This window comes from Balaenoptera physalus (genome assembly GCF_965194825.1).
Source record: "Balaenoptera physalus genome assembly, chromosome: 5".
In the NCBI taxonomy this organism is placed as follows: domain Eukaryota; kingdom Metazoa; phylum Chordata; class Mammalia; order Artiodactyla; family Balaenopteridae; genus Balaenoptera; species Balaenoptera physalus.
This window is the reverse complement of record NC_138884.1, coordinates 130,104,419-130,122,322: the sequence shown is the minus strand read 5'-3', so window position 1 is coordinate 130,122,322 and position 17,904 is coordinate 130,104,419. Positions and strand designations below refer to the sequence as shown.

The 17,904-nt window shown below is 39.9% G+C and overlaps 1 protein-coding gene and 1 long non-coding RNA gene across 3 annotated transcripts in view; one reads left to right on the top strand and one right to left on the bottom strand.

Annotated features, from left to right (window-relative positions):
* Positions 1–17,904, bottom strand: part of LOC309661398 — a 461,885-nt gene that overhangs the window by 258,543 nt on the left and 185,438 nt on the right. The window lies entirely within an intron of this gene.
* PRDM5 (PR/SET domain 5) overlaps positions 1–17,904 on the top strand; it is a 219,351-nt gene that overhangs the window by 158,659 nt on the left and 42,788 nt on the right. The window lies entirely within an intron of this gene.

Here is a 17,904-nt window from a genome sequence, read left to right as displayed (position 1 = left end):
ACAACAATGAAAGAAACGAAAATCGAAACTCCCAAAGCATCCCCATTCTTTGAATTGTGAACCAGTTTTTAGGAGTAATAGGAGCTATAAATGACAAACTGCCAAGTAAAAAGAATGTAGCATTTTAATACTGAAAAATATAAGCATGCTGTCTGGCAGAGTATTTGCCAGTAATTCAAATGCCAGCACTTCTTGAACAGAGGTGCGCCTGTCAGCATGTGACCATTAATTAATGCATATGAGCAGCTATATTTGCAAGAAAGACATTGAAAATAATTTGAATTATCATGGGAGGTGGCAAACAAGGAAGGACAGATTCTTGCTCTACAGGGCGTGCCCGGTGCTGTCTTTCATTCTTTTTTCCGAGGATGCCCTTTGTGCCTCTGCTGTCAGCACCTCTCACTGGACTATTGTCATTCTGTTACTTATGGCTTTTTCAGACTCAAGCATCTGCCTCACATGCTATAAAAATAAATGAGTGACTCACCTTCCATGCGGCTACATTTCTTACCTCACTGTTCAGTTTAGGACACAATTAGATACTTTACACGAACTTTCCACTTGAAAATTTGATGTTGTTTTTAAATAGCGCTTCTTGATTTTGCTCTGTCCCATCTTTTCGCTGCATTACCTTTCACACAGCTCTATTCAGCTTGGTCTTTTAAAAGTGCTTATGGTCTGTATGTAAATGCCATATTTTTTCAAATTTTAAGAGACATGCCTAATCCCCTTAAGAGCAATTCTAATTTAGGCTACTCCTGGATTTCGCTTTTTACCTGAGCTGTAAAATGAAACTTTAGAGAAAACACATAATAATAATACCTTTCCAGTGTAATAATATGCTAGCTTTCCACTTCAGTTCTGTAGGCCATAAAAGATAACCTCTGAGGTCCTGTTAAGAAAGTACTCCTCTTTGTGGTGGAGGAGAGAGGGGGCTTCTGTGCTCATTAGAGCAAGTCCACATTGCATTTCTCATATGATATAAAATATCATATTCATAGTATATGGATATTAGGAACTGGAGTAATGGCTAAGTATAAAATTCCTTCATAGACCATAAAGGATTAGACAAATGTTACTGTTCACAACATGACTTAAATGTAGATACTCAAAATATTTATTTCACAGTGAGCCCTATTAAAGAGGTTTAAGTTAGTTTAGTTTAGGAGGTTGTTTTATGTGTGTGCAGTTGTCACAGTAGTGCCAATAATGTGTTTTAAAGATATCAACCTACAGGCAAAGGAGCCCTGGTTTCTCTTATCAAAACTCATGAGGTTAACCAAATAATTATACCTATAATTATACCTATAATTATACCTCAGAAGAGGCTGTTCAAATTACTGCAGAGAAAAAATTACCTTTTGTGTTTTCTCAAGAAAGGGTGATATAATATTTCCAATTCACCTATTTTGGCTTTTACTTTGTTTTAATACAAAGTTTATTAATGAGAATAATACTGATAGTTAAATACAAAGGCCACTAATCACATGCCAGGTACTATATTCTAGAAGTTCACATTTATTAATTCATGTAAGCCTCACAGCAATTCATGAATGCATTTAACAATTCACTTAAGCCTCTATGAGGTAGGTATTATTATGATCTCTTCTTTAAAAATGAGAAACTGAGGCACAAGCAAGTGAGTAGCGGAGTCGAGATTGGAACCCAGGTAGTCTGGCTTCAGAGACCACCCCCTCACCTACTATACACACACTACATGCCTTTTATTCAATTAATTCAATTAAATATTTTCTCATTCCACTGACTCTGATATACTTTCCTTTATATTTTTAAACTAAGCAAACTGCAGTAATGAACCCAAAAGTTCATTTAAAATTTATTTAAAAGTCTTATGTTCCTTTGAATATTTGGGCCTTGAGTCCAGGATCCCGGAATGCCTCAGGGTGTCCAGGTGCTGGTGGTATCTTTTTTAGCAGCTCTCAGGCCCTGACTTCCCAAAAAGAAAGCAAATCCCAGCCTGTGACTAAGGGAACACCAGAGAAGGCCTCGACTAGAAGCCCCAAGAGTTTAGACAGAATCCCATACAACTAGTAGAGAGCAAAGGAAGAGGTACGGCAGAGAGGTACAAAGAGGCCTTTTGGGTTTTGCTTCAAACCCTTTTAAAATTTTTCTTTTTCACGCATTATTTATACAGACTGCATCATTTTGAAATCCTGTTTCCTAAGCATTACAGATATTCTTTGCATATCAGTGCAACTTTTCAAAAGCTAGTTAAGGTTATTAGCTAATGCAATCAAATTAACTTCAAGAACCAAAAGAGACTTTTGTAAAAAGCGTTGTAGAGGAACAGTCTCTGAAAGCTTATATTTTTCCAATATTATTTGGGTTTGTAAGACTCAATTCAAAAGATACCATTACGTTTGGATTGTAACACTTTTCAGTTTCAGTGTTTTATTCACCTTACATTTAGTATTTAGATAGCTCTAACTCCAGACAGTTTTTTTTTGTCCTTATATCAAAAGCTTTTAATTCCATTACAACAACAGCTGTATCATTCAGCAGGTTGCATCTTTGAGAAGTTTTGGTGAGACAACACAAAATTGCATGCCACGCCAGCCCCCCCCCAGATTTGCATTCTATGAAACTGCACAGACGCCTTAGGGAAGGAACACAAAGTCCTTCACTTTGGGAATTATTTATTGGATCCAGCAAAGGCCCCAAGTGTGGGAGATGATTTTGCTAAAATCTAAATTTTGCTCAAAGGCTAAACAATCATTAGTCTTTCACAGAGAGGACAGGACTCAAGGCGAGGGCAGGTAATTTATTCACTTCCCACAATATATTCTCTTTATTTTTGGTTTCCAACACTTAGACTATGATGTACTAGATATGTCCTTCTTTATTCATCCTGCTTATATTTCTGGTTTATTATTACTAAATTTGGGGAACTTCTCAGCTTTTTTCCCCAAATATTTCTTTGGTCCCTTTCTATTTCTCTTTTTCTAATAAGGTGCCAGTTACATATGTTAGAATGTTTGATATTGTCCCATAGCTCTTGGTAGTTCTGTTCTGTTTGTCTCTTTGTATCTTTGTGTTTCTAATTTCTTATTTCTCTTGGAGTGTTTTCAGTTTCACCGATTCTTTCCTCTACTGTGCTTAGTCTGCACATTGAAGGATTTCATCTTTGATATCATCATGTTTTTCATTTCTAATATTTCCATTTGACTTTTTAAAAATAGCTTCCATGCCTCTGTTGCAGTTGCCCATTTGTTCATGCATGTTGTTCACCTTATCACTGGATTCTTTGACAATATTAATTACAATTATTTAAATTCTCAGGTAGTTCCACCATCTGGGCCATCTTCCAGTCTCGTTGTGTCCTCTATTCTGTCTCTTGGTAACGGGTTGGGGGAGGGTTTGCTTTTTGTGTGTCACACAGAATTTTGATTGAATGCCTATTACTGCGCATGAAAGAATAGTATAGACTTGAGGTAAATACTATTTATGCCTGGAAGTAGGCACACCTCTTCTTCTGCCAGGCCTTTAATACGAGAGGTTGAGCTAATCCAGTAAGTAGTTACGCTGGCTTTGGGTTATGTTGTTGCTATAGTTACCGTAGGCTTTAATCTCCTCCCCCGGTGGTCTGCCATTTCCATGATCTTAGTGGGAGGCCTGGAGGGCCAGGGAATTCCACAGTAGTTCTGCTGCATCATCAGGTTTTAGCAGACCCTGCATGTCTTTGCCACAGAAGTGGTCTTTGCCTTTGCCTGTCGGCTGGTGCTTGTTACTCAGCACTAGACCTGAGTGGGGTAGGGGGTAGGCTTGGTGAGCTTCAGTGAGGGTGTTGGCCTTGTGAGCAGTTCCTTATCTCTCTCTGTAGGTTCTCTCCTCATCCACCTTCTCGCTTGGGTGATGAAGGAAACAGCTTTTGGGAAGGAGTAGGGCCTCCTTAGGGTGGGGTTGGACAGGTGTCTTAGTCTGGACACTGTGGCTTCAACCAAGACTTATAAAACAGCCTCAGTGATAATATTAATTTTCCCGGGACTTTTAGGCTTGCAGATGCTCCAGACATAGTTCCAGGACCACCCCCCACCCCATCTCTGTTGTCTTTTGTCTGAAAGGTCTTCTTGACCACCCTAAACTATATCTGAGGTATAAATGTCATTTCTTAACTCTTTATGTGTAATATCTCAAGTGCATTTTAGTACATTATACTTAGGAACTATAGATCACCTGAAAATCATGGACCTCAGGTTTATATTGTTAAGACACATTGAGCCACAACACTCGCTGTCAGTGAGTTAACATAAGTGCTCATAAGTATCCATTTTGTAAACATTAAGTTCAAAGACGTTTTTTGTAACCTTTTACCACAGAAAGCTTCATGTCTTGTTTAATCACTTTTGATGTTCAACATGGAAAACACCTGGACCAATTAGAAAGTTATTTCAGAAACCTTGCCTTTGGAACACCAGTTAAAGCACCCAATTGGCTTACACAGGTTTCAGGGTTCTAGGATTACAGCTGAGTCTCCAGCCTTGTTTGTAGGAACAACCAGATTAGTTATTAAAAATATTAAAATGGAATTAATTGCCAGTGGTTAAAAGTAATAGCAAGTCTCTTCTGTCATTTTATATTTTGTTTATTTTCTTTCGTGAAACTTCCTGTCCCTGATCCTTAGGCAGTTCAGATTTTTGGTGGGTTTACAAATGTGCGCACATTGCACTTTCTTTAGACACCGTGTAGTGAGACCCTGGGTCTCCAAGGCCAGACTGGAGTGGGTGTCTTGGACATCAGGCACTGCTGGATTTATCTGGAGGCTTTGGGGTGGTACAACGTTGTAGCAACTTGTAAACTATGCAACAGTTCAGACCAGAGCGTCCAGCTGGTGAATCATGTGGGAGCAATGTAAGCTTGATGTTGAAGGAAAAAGAAAAGAGTTAATTTCTTATGGGTGAAGATGTTGGAGGAGGAGGATTGAGCAGTGGATGTCAAGGGGAAGAAGAGGCAAGAAGGAGCTCCCTAGCTCCAGGAGCGTGGGGTAGAATTTCTCAAGGTAGCCTTGGTTAAGAACAGAACGAGGTCTTTTAAGGAAGAGAGTCAGCTTGGAATCCTCATGAACACATTATGAGGCGTGCCTAAAAAACTTAGGAGACAGATGCAGACGCAAGTCTGCTGAATCAGGTAGCGGGTGGGCGAGTTGATTCCAGAAATGCTAGAGAGAGAGGGTGGTATTTGAGCTGAGCTCTGAGGACGGTGGAGGAGGGTATGCTGGGCACATGTAACCACACGGACAAAGTGAGAGCAGTACGTACAGACCCAGTTAGGGTGGCCTGTCCCCTGGGACCAAGTCCGGGGATGCACGTTGAAGTCGGACTGCAGCTGAGACGGGCTAGGACCGAGGGGTTGGTCTGAATCCTGGGAACGTATCTTGTTTTGTGTGGTGTGTCTTACTCTGAGGGGTGGGTCACATCATCAGCCCTCTTTTGGAAAGGTTGCTCTGAAGTCATCCTTGAGAGTGAATCGAGGCAGGACTGGAGGCGGGGGCCCCGAGGCTGGCATGCTGGAAGCGGCTGAACGCGACAGAGCACCCACACCAGGCAGCCTTGGGGTTGGAAAGTAGGGAACTTGTATGAGAGACACCTTTGAAAGAGTCTCGACAAAGTCTGGGCGTGCAGTACGCGTAGGTGGCGGAAAGTAGGGAGGGGGCTGAACCTGAGGTCCTAGAAGGGGCACTTTGGGGAATGGGGAGGTCCCACAGACAGGAAGAGTAGGTAGGCGATTTAGAGAGAGAGAAAGTGGGGGAGAGGAAGGAGGAGGTGCCGGGCCCATACTTGTGTATGAGTATGTGAGGCCAAACATGCTCAGCCATTTCTGTTGTTATAGCTAGGTAAGAGGAAGAGACTTTTAAAAATTCAGTAATTTTTAAGTTTATTACAATTTTAGAGAAAACTGAATTTTTTTAATTTTTGTTTTTCTAAACTTCATCAGCTCTTGTGATGTAGGGACAAGAGGATCTGGCTCATTGCCATTATTCGAAAACATCTTTAATTTCGTTTTGGAATTAATAAATCTTTTATTGTTTCTAGAACCCACATATTTCTTGGGGGATTTTGTATGGCCTGCAAATGAATCGTTTAAGATACCATTCTATTTCATTTGGCTCAGAAAACATACCTGCATGAAATGGAACATGCTTATTCTATCGCAGTAAGCTCCCTTTTCTCTGTAAAAGGGAAAATCAGACCATTTGAAAAATAACTTTCTTTCTAGGGACTGACATTGTCCTTTTCTCCCTTTCTTTCCCCTTTTTCTCTGTGGAAATTCTTCCTGGGGGTTGCCATCAACCCCCGTGGCAGAGTGCCTCCCCTTCTTATTCTCTGTGCAGCTCTGCTCTTGAGCTAGTCAGCTCTCTTAAAATCACCAGCAAAGAACGTCAGCTTCTTGGTTAGGAATACTGTTTTGGCATGCCACATGATGGTCCTAAAAGTAGGACTTCGGGTCCAGGCATTCTAGGATCTGAGGAGTGGTTCCCTGAATTTCCCTAGGCTTTGAGAGTAAGAGGTGAAAACTTAAAATAAGTTGGATCTCATACGCTTGACAAATTTATTGGGTAGGTACATTATCCTATAGGAAAATAGACAAAAGTCATACGTGGAATGAAATTCTGTTTCACTGTATTTAGGGTTATAAGAGTAGAGTTCCACTGATGTGTGGAGTTGAACTGGACCTAGGCATCAAGTGTGATTTTCCTGCAGAGTTTTTTTAATAGTACTTATATTTTCATTGAGTATTTTTGTGCCTAACTTGATTTTTAGAAGGAAAAAAAAAAGCTGGGACTATCCATCTAAAGCATAACGTGCATTAGTTGGAATAATGGTGTGGTGAGGTGGCCTCCGAGATGGTCGCCCTCAGTTTCTTCCCTCCCCATATGCATGTGCTGCCCTTTACGTCAACAGGTAGAGCCTAAGTTCCCTTCCTTTGAATCTGGGTTGGCCAAAATGACTTGCTTGACCAATAGAATGCAGCAGAGGTGATATTCTAGGACTTCTGAGACTAGGTAGTAAGAAACCTTGCAGTTTTTGCTTACGTCTCTTGGAACCAACCACCATGCTGTGAGGACCCGAGGTCACGTGGAGAGGCCACAGAAAGGCGCTCCACAAAACAGCCGACAGGAACTGCCAGCCATGTGAGTAAGCCATTTTGGATACCTAGGTGACTTCAGCTGCTCCCAACTGACTGCAACGTCAAGAAAGATTCTAAGAGAGAACTTTGCCTGTGTAACAGTCAATCCACAGTCAATCCACAAACCCAGTCACTCCCACAAAAAAAATACCCCCCAGTCAGTCCATAAAACCGTAAGAAATAATAGCTTGTTTTAGGTCACTTAGGTTTTGAGGTGGCTCATTATGCAGCAGTAGATAACTGGACAAGGGCTAAATATTACATAATGCTGAAGAAGTACAATTTTAATTGTGAAATATGCTTCTATATTTTAAGGTCATTGACATTTCTGGACAAAGTGTTAAAATGAGCACTTGCAGAGGTTAGCTGTTGTATCACAATATCATCATTTAGCAATGGGAGCCATATTTCGTAATTGGAAAAATATAATTCTTAAAATTCAGTTTAAAAAATGATACAGTTGTTCAGAAAGGCATACACTGTTCTGAAAAAGGATTTGAGAGACCTAGAAACATGAACTATAAGGCCCTCATGAAACTTAGGTGCTATTTAATTCATAGATCCAACGTCTGGTGGCAAGTTTGCTTATGTAACCCTGAAATATGCATAAGTGAGCTAAATTAAGAGGTTTCTTTTCAGTAATAGGCCTTATAATTGGTGTGGCAATGGGATGGCTGAAGTGATGAGACCCATTGCCTTTATAACATTTTGTCTTCCCCACTTTTTAGAAAGGTAAATGGACAACCAAAGAGTCTAAAACGAGGTTATCTATCAGTATGACAAGCAGGAATGATCCCTGTTTGGGGGCGTCTGGTGTGTAATTCTTGCCTTTGGGGCTGGGGTCTGGCACACTCGATTAGGGGTGGTCTCGGTTCAGAGGTGATGATCATGAGTTAGTTATTTGTGTCATTTCCTGTTTAGGACTTTCTATTTGATTTGGATACTTTCTGATTGCAGCTGTTTAAAATACACAAACCTCTGTTTTTGAATTTAACAAATTGACTGTTATAATTTGTTTATATGCTTCTCCTTTCTAGACCTTCACTTTCATGTGGACAGAAATTTTACACCTCTTTTTCCTCAGCATCTGTGTGTGCCTGACACCTACTGGGTTATCGCATTTTTTGAATGAATGCAGTTAAATTATATCAATAGTAAACTATATTAAATTTACCAAATTAACTCAGCAAATATATAGGTAAATAATATATATGAATTCATTCATTCATTTACTTGACAAATATTTATTAAATATTAATATAAATATTAAATAAATATTAATGTAATTTGTAAATTTATAAATATTAGGATTGATTATAATTAATTAGGATTAATTATAATTAATTTATAAATATTAATGTAAATATTAAATATTTTACAGCATGCTGTAAACTGAGACTATAGCAATAAACAAATTAGACATTGTCCCTACCCTCAGTGGAGCTTGAAGTCTGTTTATCGTAATAAGAGTAGTTCTTACTTAATCTGCAATGCCTTCTCATACTCAGAAGGCCTGAGAAGACAAGAGTGTCTTCAGCAGATATTTGTGATGTGTCCATCATGTGCCAGAAACTGCTGTGTCACAGGCCCTGTCTGTGTCCATCAGGAAAGATGAACGCTAAAAACGTTATTTTAATTAATAAATAAAATTAAGTGTGCAAAGTGGTGGAGAGGGAAATACTGGGTCCCAAGTGTGTAAGCAGGCACTAAGCCTGGTCCTGAGATCCTGGCATCTTTGTTGTGGCACTTTCCTGCCTCACGGCAGTCCTCCTTCGCTGTGTTGGTTTTCTTCTGTTACATGTGCATCTCCACGTTTGCTCACGTTACAGTGAGTAAAAGCCAGTTCTCTCTGTCTAGGCAGGAATGGGCCCCTGTATACCTTTTGCTCTGTGCTTGATGTACCTTGTTTGTGTGTACTGGGCCCACTTTCCCCTGCCTGCCTTCTTGGACTGTTCTTGTCATCTGGCTTTAAAGACTTTGTTCTGAGAGGTCTGTTTGCCGAAAAGGGAAGCTGGAGGTCTGTGGTCCTGTGATGGAGCCATTCCCACCCTTTTTACCTGCCCTGACACACCTGGCAGAGGAAGCTCGGATGGGCTGTGCACCTCAGGCCGTAGTGTGGGCTACGCACAGTGCTTCAGGCTCCAGCCTGAGCCCCTGCTGCTTGTTTGCTCCCTGAAGACAGCATCAGGTATGGACTCTAATGATCACATTATTCGGGGATAGCATGGAAACTCATCTCGCTTGTAGAAAAGGGAGTAGATCATTTGCAAACTGTGGTACTTTATTATTAATGAGAAATCACTTTACCGCTATCTATAGTATATCACTGTGCCAAGGCTTTGAGGTTGTGCCCGTTGATCTAAAGATTGTCCCTTTTAGAGCCGAGAATACAGGATAATTCATTTATTCTCCAACTCTTTATTAAGCCTACTATGTGCCAGGACTGTACTAGATCCCTGGGATAACATGGTTGACTGTCTAGTACAAGGTGCCTAGGAGTTTCAGGTCCTTTCATGTGACGGATCGTGGTATATAGAGAGGGTGTTATAAAAAAAGAGGCTTCCAGCGTGGGCAGAGGACAGATGATGAAGGTTCTCTGGATGCTGGATGAAAGTATTTAGAATTTACCCTCAGGGCTGTTGAGAAGTCCTGAAAGGTCAGGGCCTCAGCGTCTTGGCTTTTTCAGGCCCTTCTAAGTACTTTGTTTATAGCTGATTACTGGCCAGTACCAGCCCTGCTCTGACTGTCAAGTGCCCTTGTTCTTAAATGTTCGAGGTCTCTCTGCTCCATGGTCATCCTCAGCACTCAGAGATCCCTGCGACTCTCCTTAGCCTGCTGATGCCTTTTGACTACTTTGCGCAGGGAGTTTTGGGCAGGGACAAGGGAGTGCTTCCAGGCAAACCGTCCCTGGAGAAACAGTAAAAGCCTTTTCCAGTGACCTTTCTCTAGTCTACGTTCGGTCTTCCTTTTTTCCCCACTGCTTTCGAGTAAGGAGTAAAACATCTGCCTAAAATCAAATGACTCTGCCACCCATCCCCCCTCCAAACCTGGCAGGAGAGCTGTTTTCAGCATTGTAAGTGATCCACTCTTTTCTGCTCCAGTAGGGTAAAGTAACACAAATACATAGATCATACGAGTGCCTTTTCCCCCATCTGTCACATAACCCTGAGCGACTCTTAACACAGCTAGGATCCACATGATGTTTTAACTGAGGCATTGGTGAGTCTTTGAGTTCGTTATCATTTGAGCTTATGGGTTATGTAAAATTCAGGCAGAATTTCATTTGAAGGGATTATTATATAAATTTATTTATTTGTTTTTATCTTTAGCTGTGTTGGGTCTTCGTTGCTGCACGCGGGCTTTCTCTAGCTCCGGTGAGCGGGGGCTACTCTTCGTTGCAGTGCGCGGGCTTCTCATTGCAGTGGCTTCTCTTGTTGCGGAGCACAGGCTCTAGGCACTCGGGCTTCAGTAGTTGTGGCACGTGGGCTCAGTAGTTGTGGCTCGTGGGCTCTAGAGTGCAGGCTCAGTAGTTGTGGCGCACGGGCTTAGTTGCTCCGTGGCATGTGGGCTCTTCCCAGATCAGGGCTCGAACCCGTGTCCCCTGCATTGGCAGGTGGGTTCTTAACCACTGAGGCACCAGGGAAGCCCTGAAGGGATTATTTATGGAATATTTGGTTGACTGATTTATAATGCTGTTATCCTGAACAGTAGGAATAAAATCAGATCCCTGTGTTTTAAGTTGCAAAGACTTATGATGACATATGGCCTTTCTTGATTATCTCACATAATGTCTTAAAAATTGAAAACAAAAGAATTTATCTTAGAGCATTCTGTGACAGTTTCTATTTAACTTTTCTTAACAATGACATCAAATGGTTGTTGCATAGAGAACTCCTAATTAAAGAAGAAATTTTTGACAGATGTGGTATGTTTCAAATTGTAACTCTTAAGATTTAGAAGAGCATACATTTAGTCTCAGTTGCCCTTTTAAGTTATGTGCTGTATATTCAAGGAAGGGTTAAGAAAAAGGGTTAGCTCTTAAGTATTCAGGGGGAAAAGATGATCAGCTAGAGCATAAGAAGCCCTGTGAGAGAAGTATTCCAAGGGTGTTATAAACACACAGAGGAGGAGTACCTGCTTCACCAGGGGAGAAGGGTACGGGCAAGGAAAGGTGTCAGGAGAAACATCGATGAGAGTTTAGTCTGCAGGAGTAGAAAGCTCACTCACGAAGACTCCATGGAATGAAAAGAAAAGGCAGAGCAACAGAAGATTCTCCAAAAGGAAACCAAGAAGGAGCAGCCAAAGAGGCTGAAGGAGAATCAGGGGAAAAGAGGTGACGCCAGAGCGCCAGGAGAGGAAGAGATTTAGCATTTCAGGGAAAAATCACACGTGCTATCTTCCCCTTGGAGTTCCATGACCTATAAGCATACTACAGGTTGGAAAGTCCAGCAATAAGGATATTTCATGTATTGTTTGTTTAACCTAGCATTTACCAAGATAATTTGAGCAGAGTCAATGAGTGTGTGTGTGTGTGTGTGTGTGTTACATCTCACGGAGGGTTGTGTTCTACAAAACACTATTTAGGAAATCTTGGTCTAATTCATCCCATGATTGGCTGCCACAGTAATACTTACAAAGGTCAACTTTGACGTGTCTCAGTTACTAAAGAAAACAAAAATGAAAACAAACCCACAGTGGCTCCTCATTGCCTATAGACTGACACCCAGACTGGCCTGAGGTGCCCTGTGCCCTCCTGGCCATGCCGCCCCCCCGCCCCTTGTCCAGCCCCTCTTTCCTTGAGTACACAGACACACGGCATTGAGAGCATGTCCTTCTCCCACAGCTCACCATGTTTTTCTGCATCTGCTTCAATATTTCTTGAGGGTACAAATAAAATAATCCTGTTCTCTGGCCTCTCCCTCCTTCCTGTGGAGATCTTAGCTCTCCTTAAAACTCCTGATCAGGCATCAGTTTCTCCACAGCCTTCCCTGCCACCCCTGCCATGGACATACTTTATTGATACATTAATTATACTATACTAAATCAGTTTTTTTCACTTTCATGTCATAGTTTTCCTTTTCTTCTTTTTTCCTTAGCGCTCGGTTCATTTATTCATTCAGTAATTCAGCAATGTAACTGTATGTCTTTTAAAATTTTCTACTTATCCTTATTGGTGTTTATATATCTTTTCTGTAAAAAGGGAAACTTTCTAAATAGTAGGAACTCCTTAGATACTTGTTGAACTGATGATTACATGTCAGCTAATCATAAGTCATGGGGCTTTAAGTCAGTGGCCTTTTAGTCCAACTGTCTCTTCCTCTCCCCTGGCACCCACGGTGGAAACCCGACACGTTGGCTGAGGGCTCCTGGATCCGCCTGAGCTGTGCCTGGGAGGGCTGGGCTGGGGCAGAGTACTGTCAGAGAACGTCATCTCTGTAATAATAAGGCAGTTGTTTCAGGGATGTCTGCTGAACTCCTTCATGAACTCGGAATATCAACAAGGGGTGTATGTAGAGCAGTTTGCAGATTTAGCTAAAATAAAACTCTATAAATATTTAGCATTTAAGCTGATGGCTGCTTTGCCACCACTATATTATCTTTAGACTTTAATAACATACTTCAGGAGTTAAAGGAAAGTACATACTGTCAGAAATGTGTAAAGAGAATTTTTCTTTGTTTTTAGGATAGACAATATACAATTAATTTTTAAAAGAAATGAGGCCATTAGTTTTAGAAAAGTAATATATTTCTATACTATTTTCTCTCTGAAAGAGAATTTTATATTCATCTTGCACTCTATTCAGGGAGTTTTAATTACTAAAGTATCATGAGAATCTTGAAATAAAGGACTGTCTATTTATATGAAGGTCCCATTAATGGAGTTCAAGAACAATGCCATATTGAGGCTCATACATAATTTCCTTTCTTTATAAAATCACCTCATTTATATTGTCATGATTTGTGTGCCTTTTTCAATTTTGAATTACATTATTCATAAGCATATTTTGATAATACATAGAAGAAAGCAGGTTGATATAATATATAAAATACCCTTATTGAATTCCTGTTATGGGCTAAGCATTATGATATGCAAAATCCTATGAAATAGGTATAGTATCTCATGTTACAAATGTGGGAAGTGAGGCTTGAGAGATTAGGTGGCTCGTCCAGAGTCATACGACTAATAGTGGGCAGCACGAAGATTGGAAATCAGATCTCTTTATTGCTAAAGACCTTATTCTTTATTACTACATATATAGCTACCAAGATGTTCTAAAGGATTATGTTCCAGATTCCATGAACCAGTCTCTTACAAAAATTCTAAGAATAGTGGTGTTGACTTCTCCAGTTCAGAAAAAACTCATGGTTGCTCCTAAGTCCACTGGACTCCTCCCCTCCCAGCCGCCCTTGCAAGGTCCCCAGGATTCAGGCTATAGTGTCTTGCTGGAGAATGCGCCACGATGACTGTCACAAAGGCACCCCTCATAGAAAATTATTCAACAGTACCAGTATGACCTCTATAGGCATTTTCCCTTCACTTGCATTTTAAACTATTTTCAAGAAAATATTGTTAATATTTTGAAAGCCACCAGGGAGAGATATTTCATGTGCCTCGTAATCCATTTAAATAAGTGAAATTTCAGTGTAGGGAGATTTACTCCTCACGTCTTATGTAAATCCCTCATGTTGCAGTTTCTCTGCATCATTGGAAATTAAAACAGCATTTTCAATGTCAGAACCTTTCAGATCTTTGAAGATGGCTATTTTAGGTATAATATTTTTCCAGGAAGATACATCTCAGCCAAGAACGACTCACAAGGTCACATAGCAAGTTGATAACAAGATCAGCGGTCAGGACATGTGAACTATGGCTTTGAGGGACCCGTCAGGCCGGTCAGTCGTGCTGCCTTCATCTCCAGGAGGTTATGAATATTTTTTAAATGCTTTGATTTCAGTATTTAGGATAGAAGTCTATTGTTTTTGATTCAATTTAAATTATCATGTGGATGTTCCCTTTTTCTCCCTAAAAGAAGCTTTATTCTTTGATTTTTTTCACTCTAAAAGAGGCAGTTAGTGGTTCTAAGAACATGAATATCATTTACAATTTGACTAACCCAGACCATATTTATGTTAAAGTAAAAATCTGCTTATCCTGAGAAACATTGAGGCTCTGGCTATCTCCTTTTTCACTTTCCCAAGACTAAGTCCTTATGTTCTGTATAAATCATGGTTCATTAGAGAGAAAATCACCTCCTTGTGGGCTCCTAGATGCATAGCTTCTAGGTGGGCTTTTGCCCCACTGCTTTTGAGGACTATTTAGATGTGCTACTTTAACATTTTTTTATTGAACATTTTAACATTAATTTAAACATGTAAAATTCCATTCTTTACCTTCAATTCTCATCTCATTTTTATTTCTGTTCTCAATTGTAAATTATTATTTTTTGTCACAGATTTGGCTATTTTCCAGTCAGATCTTATTTCTTGTGTCTGTCTTCTATTTAGTTGATCTCCTTATTACGGGAAATCTGTCTAATGTGGGTGCTTCCCTTTCTTGTGACCTCAGTTCTTCTAGGAAGTATTTAAGTACAAATATTAAAAGGTTAATGCCATGCCTGTAATGCAACACTGAGCAGAGTATGTCTGTGGTGGTGGATCTTGCTTGGTGAGAAAGTGAAAGAGGAATTTTTACAAAAGAAGTGACTCTACCAAGTTCTATGATGTCATGTCCTTGCAAAATGAAAGCAGGCATTAACTCAAAGAAAAAAACCAATTGGTCTTTTTCATTTTTATGAATATTTGGACATTATTAAATGTAACTCTGTTCTCTGAAATCATTATTGTATGGAAACAGAATCAGAAAGAATATATATATTTATATTTAACACTACATGTGATATAAATATATAATTACATAATTGTATAATATATAATTTATACATAAAAATATAAATTATACATAATTTTTATAATTTTATAAATACATAAAAATAAACATAGGGTATTTATAATTTTAGAAATCTATAAGATCTATAAAAGTATAAAAATATATCATATTTTTTCAATTTAGGTTCCTCTATAATTATATGCTCAAGATTGTAAATAGAAATCGCAGGAACCAGAATTGAGAGAAGTTTCTCAAGTACAGTTTTGTCACTAAATGTTATTTATATGTTAATGTTTATAGTATAAGATTTTAAAGACATATCAGACAAATGAATTGTGTTCATAAGTTTTCTTTTGTAGAACTCTGATTTATAGTGATAATGGTGGTGCTGATTGCCTGTGGCCTTGATGCTGGATTGTAACAGATACGTAGGGTAGATTACTGATTTGAGATTTGGTGTTCTGGAAATCATGAAGCAGGAGGAATGGGCAAGAGGCTTTGGGGACTGGTAATCAGATCTGAAACCTTTGACTCCAGGGTCAGTGGCTGAGCTAGGGCAAGTTGTGAGTGACATAAACCACTCGTCCGAGGACTGATCCTTACAATGATGGAAAACCGATGGTCTGAGGTTCCTCAGTGGTACTTTCAGAGTATAAAGTACTTTCTGCCTCAGCAAAAAGTGAAGACATTTGAGAACCTTCTTAAGCTTTAGCACTACCCTTGAGGCTCTCTGAGTGCCTGGCCGCTGAGCCCTAAAGCCGATGGTACTGGACTTGACCCAGGTCTCAAATATCCCGGAGTATTCATACCAGAGGCAGGCTGGATCCCAGCCCCAAAACTCAGCACATCAGTGGGGGAAATTCTAGACGTTTTCCGAGGATTAGTCTCAATAAGCATTACAGTGTATTAATTTGAATTCCACTTACCTCAAACTTTTGTTATTACCATATACATCATATCTATATGTATACATACCATGTATATTTACACATATACATATACCTTTCTTATGCATGTAGTTTGCTGTTGCAGCTACTCCTTGTATTCAGTGAATGAACATATTTGGTTCACTGTGCCAGTATAAGTTAAAATGAACATTTTGCTAGAACGGATGTGCCTGACTGCTTTGGATTTTATATGTGTATATTTGGCTTTGTAGAGGCAACAGAAGTGAAGGAACTAAAATTAACGTGTGTTTTTAGACATGCAAGCAGTGTACCAAGTCATTGCCAAAAAGATGACATTCCATCTACACTATAGTTTTCAACATGCGGGACAGTTTATCACCAAGTAATATATGACTGAATGCCTGAATTTTGAATTTTTTAAATATTAAATTCTGTTTATATTTCCCCATTGGCAGGACATAAGTGAGTTCTCCAACATCTGTCCTTTTAAGAGCTGAGATTTCTGTTCCTTCTTATGCAATACTGGGCTTAGAGCCCCAGGGATCTACTCTACTCCCCATCCCCAGCCTCATTTTTGTGTCTTGGGATGACCAGTGTATGTTTTCATCCCTTTCTGAAAAGAGGTCTTTGGAGATTGGTTGTGTACTTTATTAGATAGGAAAGAAACACATGCACTCACTGAACTCTCCCTGAGCATGTGGACCTCATTGTGGCCTAGGTCCTTTCTGTGCAAACTAAGAATTATGTTAACTGACTCTTCTGCCAAGTGTATTATTTATGTTGATTTGACTTAGACAATATCTGGCTACTATAGAAAAACCATTGCCACCACACTAAAAGGGAGAGAACAAATTTCTAAGAAATTGTACTGGCAGTTCTTTTCTTACATGTCAGTATATTCTGAAGGGACTGGTATCTCTTAAATCAAGAGGTAAATGTAAAGAATTAAATCGGTAAAACAAGATCAATATGCAAAAGAATGGCTCAGAATTGAGATCTGTGATTCCATCAGGTTCCTTGTGTCTTGGAATTTAGTAAAAACAAGGAAATGGCCTCAATTAAGTCCTTTCTTTTACCTAATATATTCTGAGAGAATGATTTGGACAATTTCTGAGTAACAGTTCATTTCTGTCAAAATGTTCTTCCTTTAACAAAACAATAAAACAAAAACCACCTTCTTGGGGGAAGAGCATTTTGTTTGGCCAGAGCAAAAACTTGGCACTTCACCCTGAAGTACTGCTTTTCTTCGTCCTTGTGTCCCCACTCCCGTACCCTTAACTTATGCCCGCTGGGATGGAAGCCACTCTTCTTGGTGGGGATCATCAGTACTTTTCCTGGTAGCTGAGTTCATCCTGCCAATGAGAGTGTAGACTGTGGCTCTTTATACATGGGATGAGAGAACAGGAGAGAGGATGAGGGGGAGTTTAGGCAGGGCTTGTGTTAGCAGTCTCTTTCCTATTTAGTATGTTGCTCTCTCAAGTGATGGCCGAGCGAATTTACAGGGACGGTGCATATAGTTGCCTAGATGGTATCTAAATGGGACATTACAATGGGCTGTCATTCCTAAATTCAGGTGGTGCTGGTTAATAGAGAAACCAGCTTGGCATTATCTTGCTCTTTGCCCCACAGTGAGGGGTTTCCTGGAATGTGGGACTTTTAGGGCTAAAACCAGGCTAATCGGGGGTAAATAGGGACAGTTGGTCATACTAGTCATGGTTCTTGAGATCAGTTATTGAGCAGTCCCTTCACAAGGAACATATTGAACCTAAAACAATCAGAAGCTACTATTAGGTAAAAAGTCACCACTACTACCAAAAAAAAGCAGAATCTGATTTGTTACTGGCTGCTGTTGATGACTGTAGGTTATTATTTTTAGGGGTAGGAATGGTATCTTGCAGAAGCTATGAAGTATACATCAGCCTGCTGGAGTCTGTGTAGTAGCACCAGAGATGACAAAAAGTT